The following is a 7,832-nucleotide window of genomic DNA, read 5'->3' as shown; positions in this document are numbered from 1 at the left end:
GTAGTGATCACTTGTTTGAAGTAGTCAGTCTGGAAATATGTCCTCTCTCTCTCTCTCTTGCATTTCAAAACATGGTAACCCTAACTGCTTTACCACTCTGCAAGATGTTTAAGTTAATAAAAAATTAAGTTTTTTTTTAAAAAAGTCTCTCAAGTAAACCATGAAACTAGGCCCTCTGGTGGAACAGTGAGTATTACGCTGAGCAGGTTTGCATGAAAATTGGGGGCTACAGGATCTCAGAATTTTTTTGAACAACTGGGGACATGCAGCTCTTTATATTTACAAAGAAGATGATTGCATACAAAAGCTGCATCACCATCCCCCTGATCTTCCCTTGCCCCTCACTTAGAAAACCTGTGCCTGTGGAGGAAAACCCATCACAGTAAGGGAAGAGATTTCTGGGTATTTATACTTACCGTATTTGCCGGCGTATAAGGCGACTGGGTGTATAAGACGACCCCCCCACTTGGAGGCATGCTTTTCAGGGCAAAAAAGTCGTCTTATACGCCAGCAAATACGGTACTCTTCAGAACAGTGTATATTGTTCATGAGTGCACTGCTTTCGCTGTATCATGTTCAGTTTCAGATAAACCATAATTAAGTTCACTTCCTTTTTTCAGCAGTGTCAAGTCAAACTCCAAGGAAGGATAATCACTGTGCATAATACAAAAACATGCAGATTAGATTAAGCGGATTTAGCTGAGTAACTCCTATGTTACAAATACAGGAGAATAAAGCGGTGATGAAGTGGCAGGCTCTGAGGTGGTTGATTGGACTGCTCCGCTTCAGGTGGCAGGTGGTGGATTCCAACTTGGAGTAGTCTTTTGCACAAAAGAAAGACACCACCACATAAAATAGAAAAAAACAAAGGAAATTCCTTTTTTAAAAACCCTTTTGCTAGGTGAATTTTCTGTTTGCATGGAATGTTGAACATGGCAGCAATTCAAAATGTAATTCTCCAAAATTATCCCCCTTGCGGTTTGAAGGGTCCGTTGTGCCACTTCAGCATTCTTCCTTCTCGTTCGCTGTCTGTATGAACCAGACCTCTTCCTTATGCATGTAAAACACTTCCTTATCCATGTAAAAGCAGATGAAACCTTAACACATTCTTGTAAGTAGAGCAATGCAAGTGATTCAAATGATTCTTGGGCAGCACATCACTAATGTGGTCTTGACTGTCCTTAAAACACCCTTTCCCAACCCTGCTTTGCTATGATCTCTTACAGAACACCATGGACCAAGTGTGTTATCATGCCATCAGGATGATTGCAAAGTTCCTTCCCACATTGGCGCCATTTTCCTTCAGTTAGCCACTTGTGGTCACCAGTTTACCTGCTGTGCCACAGGGGGATTTACAAAAATCGGTAATTGCTAGACCATCAACCAAAGCCCTCAAAAAGTCCTCTGGTAGTGTGGCAAGAAAAACGGCTGACAGAATAAAGTGTACTGAAAACTCATGTGTGGCTGCTCCATTGCTAGTGTGTTTGGCTCTGCATCCACAGTGGTTATGAACGCAAAGAATCCTTGCTGCATAGATTCATCTTGTGTTTATTTAAAACATTTATATCTCCCCTTTCTCTTGACCAACTCGACCTGCTGTTCTGGCATTTTAGCAACTTTTACCTCAATATGGTATCCAGCACTCTGTTAATTTCTCATAGAGTTGAAAAGGGTAAACAATATTTGATTAAGGAATCCTATTATTAGATATTGAGCATGTATTATAGTGGTTCATAGGTTTTTTTATCTGACTGTTTAACTTTTCACGATTGAAAAGTGGGGAAAGAATCATTTACATTTGACAGCAACAGTGATATTGAATGGGAGTTTTGCCTGTTAGAAAGATACTTTGTGTGTTTTATTTTAGACACCCTCAATTTTTTTAGACACCCTTGTTAACATCACTTAAAGTAACCACGCTGTGTGATGAACATATGAAGTACATGGTTGTAATCTCTTGCTGACTTGTGCCAACTCTGGAGAAGCAACAGAGACTATGGCTGTTGTACTGGATTTTTCTGAGGGCAGGTTATTCTGCCAAAAGAGAATGAGGACAAACCCTCCACTTCTGAGAGTGTCATGGAAAAAATGCTGCATTGGTTTAATTAGACTGTATGGAAATACTCTATAATAGTGGGCTCTATGGGTTGATGCAGTGAGGTGGTAGTGAAACATCAGCTCTTTATTGATTTCAGCATTGTATAGACTAAGCATAAGACTGGAGACTGGGCCAACAGGGTAAACTATATATACACGTCAGGGGTTCCACACAAACGCTCTATTGGTCCATTCAAACCAGCAGGGGGCCCGTGATTGGAGCAGGGCAGCAGGAATTAGAATCCTGCTGCCCATTGTTCCCAAGTCCCCAAGCTCTGGCTGTCTGGCTCTAATGAGCCAGGTAGGAACACCCAATTCAGTTCTCCCTTGAGTCCACATACATAACATCCCTCCCCTCCTAATTCATGACACACATAGTCCTTCAAGTAAGTAGGCCTGCGGTGCTCCATGTTGACCACCTGGGTGCCGGAGTGGGCAGTGGTGTGGCTGCAACTTCGAGCGCGGTGAGCGGAGGGGCTGGTGATGCTGAAACTTCTGCCAGTGGTTCTATGTTTCCGGATGCCTTCAGCTCCAGTGGAAAGTCGGGGGTCGGAATTGCTGCTGTTGCTGGTTCAGGGACTGTCAGAGTCACAGCGACCAATGGGTTCCATGGGCCACTGGCTTCCTTGATCTCATCCCCAGGTGCCTCATGTGACCACAACTGGTCAATGTGCCACCGCATTGTGAACTCGCCATCCGTAGTAACCTCATACATGACTGACCCTAGTACCCGGGGGCCTCGGGCCGGAAGCCATGCTGGCCCTTCTCCAAAGTTCTTTGCATACACCAAGTCCCCCATGTCAAATCCCCTGGGTGCTCGGACTGTGTTGGGCACATCTTGCAGGTCTGGGGCACAGTCGGGATGCATGCAATCGAGATGCATCAACAGCCGCTGGCCCATGAGGAGCTCAGCCAGGCAGCGACTGGTGGCTGTACAGGGGATACTATGCTGGACCAGCAGGAACACTGTGAGGCAGGACTCCCAGTCCCACTGGATGATGCGGCGGAGTGACTCTTTGGTGGACCACACCATCCTTTCTGCTTGGCCATTAGTGGCCAGATGGAAGGGGGCTGATCTGATGTACCAGATCAAGTTCCAGCCACAAAAGTCCTGGAACTCCCCTGATGTGAAGGCTGTCCCATTGTCTGAGACGAGGGTGTCCAGCAGCCCGTGGGTGGCAAAAACCCTGTGGAGGGCCACAATGGTGGCTCAGGAGGAGGTGGACGCTATGGGGACTACCTAGAACCATTTTGAGTAGGAGCCTACTATGAAGAAAAATATCTGTCCTTGGAAGGGCCCCGCAAAGTCCAGGTGAAGGCGGGACCAAGGGGTACGTGTGGACTCCCACCGTTGGACTGGTGCTCTGGGCAGTGCCAGCTGGGTCTCCTGGCAGGGTTGGCACCTCGCCACCCAAGACTCGATGGCATCGTCAATCCCGGGCCACCAAACATAACTGTGGGCTAGGGCCTTCATCCGAATGATCCCCGGGTGGGTGTCGTGCAGCGTGATGAGGACTCTCTGCTGTAGGGCTGGGGGCACCACCACCCTGCCACCCCACAACAAGCAGCCCTTGTGCACCAACAGTTCATCCCGGCAGGAGGCTAATGCGGCAAACTCTGGGCCCACCCAGCTCGTGGGCCATCCCCTCCACACCCAGTTCAAAACTCTGGAGAGGATTTTATTCCTAGCCGAACAGCGAGCTATGTCCTTCATGTATACCGGGTGGTCTGGCAGGGATTCTAGCAGCATGATCTGGTGTGCAGGGGCCAAATCTGGGTCCCTGGAGGGCAACAGCAGCTGACCCAAAGCGTCCGCATGGCCCATTGATTTCCCTGGGCAGTACTAAAGGTCATACTGGTACCCCGCGAGAAAAATCGACCACCTTAAGACCTGGGGCGACAACATCTGGGGTGTCTGGCGGTCAGGGGTGAATAGGCCTAAGAGGGGCTTATGGTCCATGTGAATGGTGAAGGGCTGGCTGTACAAATAGTTGTGAAATTTCTTCACCCCCACTATAATGGCCAGGCCCTCCTTGTCAATTTGTGCATAATTGCACTCCGGCTTTTGTAGGGTCTGAGAATAGTATGCCACCGGGACCTCACAGCCGTCTGGCAGCACATGTGCTAGAACCTCCCCCACCACATATGGTGATGCATCGCATGCCAGGACGACGAGCAGCCACTCGTCAAAGTGCGCCAGTATGCTGTTGGAAGTGAGGAGGTCCTTTACCACTTGGAAGGCAGCGGTCTGTCTGCGGCCCTAAACCCACAGGGCCATTTTGTCCACTACCACTGCCTTGTGGGACAAGAAGACGTGGTAGAAGTTGAGGAAGCCCAAGAAAGCCTGTAGCTCTGCCTTATTCGTGGGGGGTGGCACGTCACAGATGGCCCCCATCTTCTCTTCGAGGGATGAATGCCGGTCACAATCACTGAGTACCCCAGGAACTCTATCTTAGGGACCCCTAAGAGACATTTCTCCCTTTTCACCTTCAGCCTTGTTAAGTCAAAACGCTGGAGTACAGTGTGGAGGTGGGAGATGAACTCCTCTTCTGTGGCTGCAGCGATCAGCACATCATTGAAAAACAGCTGAACCCCGGGAATACCTTTCAAAAGAGAGTTCATTAGGTTCTGAAAAATTCCTGGGGCCACGCTTACCCCACACTGGAGGTGTTTGTCTTTGAAGGAGCCTCTGTGCATGACAATCTTTTGCACCTCAGTGGTGACAGTGTCCACCAGGAGCTGTTGGTAGGCCTGGGTCAAGTCCAATTTGTTGAAAATCTTAGTCCCTGCTGATGCTGTCAAGAGTCTAATTCATATTGTATCCTCATGCCATGAAACAACATGTAACTGTTTTCTGAGATGGCCTGCATTCCTGCTTTGCTTTTTGCTTCACTTTCACTCGTCCGTTAATAGCTTATTTTAGGAACTTGTTAGTCTGGCAGTTTCTTGTGTAACCAGGGTCAGAGGCTGGAGGAGAGTGGAACTGAGAATAGATAATGCACCTGGGACTCCGTAGTATAGGGAGGGGGTCCCACCAGAATAGCCCACCATTTTTATGCCACACTTTGGTTGATAATGGTTAACCAAGGGTATATAAGAAGAGCCTCTGGGCTGTGACGTTAATTTCAGCAAACCTTTGTATTGCCTTATGATGCTACAGTAGCAGCTCCTATTGAGACACATAAGAGAATCCAAGACAAAACCCCTTATTTAGAAAAATTCTACCCTGATGTTAGTTTCGCAAGCAAAGGTTCAGAGCAAAAATGCTCTGAATAATACACCAGAGGAAAATTACTTTACTTCAAAAGTGAAGGCGTATTCTAAAAATTGTAATGAATAGCTATCCCAATTCATCCATTAGCAGCAACTGCAAGAACACCATCTGTCCAAGAATAAAACAAACAGTATCATGTTCTTAGCATTTTGAACTAACCGTGTTGTATGCATTTCTCCAACAAAAGCATCCATCTCCCAATTGATTTCACTTGGTTGATCCTCCGAAAAAGATCTGTACTGACTGCCATTTTGTTTTCATACACAAATCAAATTTGGGAAGAAGGCAGAAGGCCCTTCTTCCTCTGCACCACAATTCCAAACTGAATCAGGCCCCAGCACAGCTGAGAACTTGGGTTCTGACATCTCTGCAAAGATCAGAGATGAGCTGGAGTTCAGAAACAAGGACTAGTTTGAACCACAGTAAAAAAAAATTACCACCAGTTTTCACAGTTTTTTCGGTATGAGACAAATATATATACACACTTAGGCCATAGCCCTCCAGAGAATTATGTATGCATGCATAGAACTTGAGCATAAGTATGCATAGAACTTTTTGTTGCAATGCAGTACAGGATTTCTATCAGATTTAGTCCTGAGCACCCTGTATTGCAAGAAACAGTGACATCAAATGACTGCATAACATGACACTCCTAAACTTAATTATCCTAGTTTTAGGGATGCTTGAACATCTGCCAGTTCAGTTCATGACCTGTTCACTGGTCATGAACACGAAGCTGATTTTTCCAGTGGTTTGATTGGGTTGATTGTTCGTTGACCCATTTGTAGCTATTTGGTAGGTTGCTTCATTGTATTCCTTTCTAACCATGCAATATAGTGCAAATGGCTTTTTTGCAGCTCTGCTGAAAAAGAAGCTCCCCGTCCCCCCAAGTTTGCACTAACTTGATTGAATTAAATAAGATGTTTAAGGGGTATTTTGCAGAAAGATGAGATAAACCAAAGAGCAGACACAAATGCTTTGTGCTCCTAAATACTGGAGCAGTTATGTAAAATTATCAGAAATTTGGGAGCCATAAAATTTGTTATCCTTTTTTGAGGTTTTTTAAAAATGGAAATTGAGGGATTTTAGAAATATATGTGATGATTCCCTATCAAGCCTAAGCATGTATTGCTATTTTAGCAACACAAAAGGCATAATTCATTATAACTTTGATCAAAAAGGTCTATTGCATATTACAACTTGCAAGTCTGTTACAATCAGAAGGAAAAATTAATCAGAACATAAAATACAAGAATTAACAGATATTACAATTAAAAAATTAAAATATGATCAAAACAAATTAAAATGACAACCGAAAACCCTGGGCCCGAAATATAAACACATAAAGCATACTGCAAATGGACTAGGCCTCAAGGTTGTAAAACTGTATTCATTTGTGGAATTTAAAAATATAAATGCCTTAGATTTCTACAAGCAAACTGCAAATACACCAATTAATAAAGTAAAAGAGCTGCAAATTGCTGCACCCTGTGCTATTTGTTTTGTTTATTTCAAAAGTGGGGAGGGAGGATGTTTCATAGGTAGGGCTGCCATGTCCCCGGTCCGGGCGGGGGTTCCCCCTCCCGGGAGGTTCCCAACCTGCCAGCTCACACCCGGAAAACCATAGAGTTTTCCTAGAAACATCTAAAGCAGCCGCGTGTGACGTCGCCAGCTCGATGATGTCACCTCTGGGCAACACTGGGGACTTGGCAAACCTATTCATAGGAGTTTTTAGTGCTTCCCAAGATTTTTCAAATGTTCTATCCGAATTTTTTAAATCCCAGATGTTTTCATGCTATCTGTTTTGAGTGAATAAAACCTTGTATTAAAAAACATTTAAGAAAAAAATATTTCATATTAATTGTTTTCAGTGCTCCACACAATCCTCCAGTTTTCCATTAAAAGGTATTCTATTTTCCCCTAGACCTTCACATCTCTAATGAGAGGGGAGATTATCAAAAAACTGTGGCTAATGAGAGAAAAAAAATACCTTTCATTAGTGCTAAGCGGCATAATGTAGTAAGTAATGTGTAGGCTTTTTATTGAGCTGTTCAGTGTGTAGGTTAGTACTGTTTTTGAAAACCATGCTGAGCCACAGAGAAATATGAGAAAGACATATTTTAACAAATACATAATAAATGACATTTTGTCAGTCCTGATAGATGGTTGCTGATGGTTGCAGCGCCTCAGGTTTCAATGCCACAACTGCCCCTCAACAAATCTTACTGTGTTTAAAGGAAGGATATCAAGATTCAAAATACTGAGGAAGTTACTATTGCAGCTGAGCCTCCACATTTTCTTTTAAAGTCAGGGTTCTGTAATTTTCCTCCTTATAGAATTATTTAACAGCTGACATCACCTGAGTGTTCTATTCGACAATCTTGGGGAATGGCAATAGTCGTAACTACACGTTACATTTCTAAACATGCTTCAGCCAGGATGAGGTAAGAGCCCCTCTTCC

Source organism: Heteronotia binoei, chromosome 8 (genome assembly GCF_032191835.1).
Source record: "Heteronotia binoei isolate CCM8104 ecotype False Entrance Well chromosome 8, APGP_CSIRO_Hbin_v1, whole genome shotgun sequence".
Lineage (NCBI taxonomy): Eukaryota > Metazoa > Chordata > Lepidosauria > Squamata > Gekkonidae > Heteronotia > Heteronotia binoei.
This window is presented reverse-complemented; position numbering follows the sequence as displayed.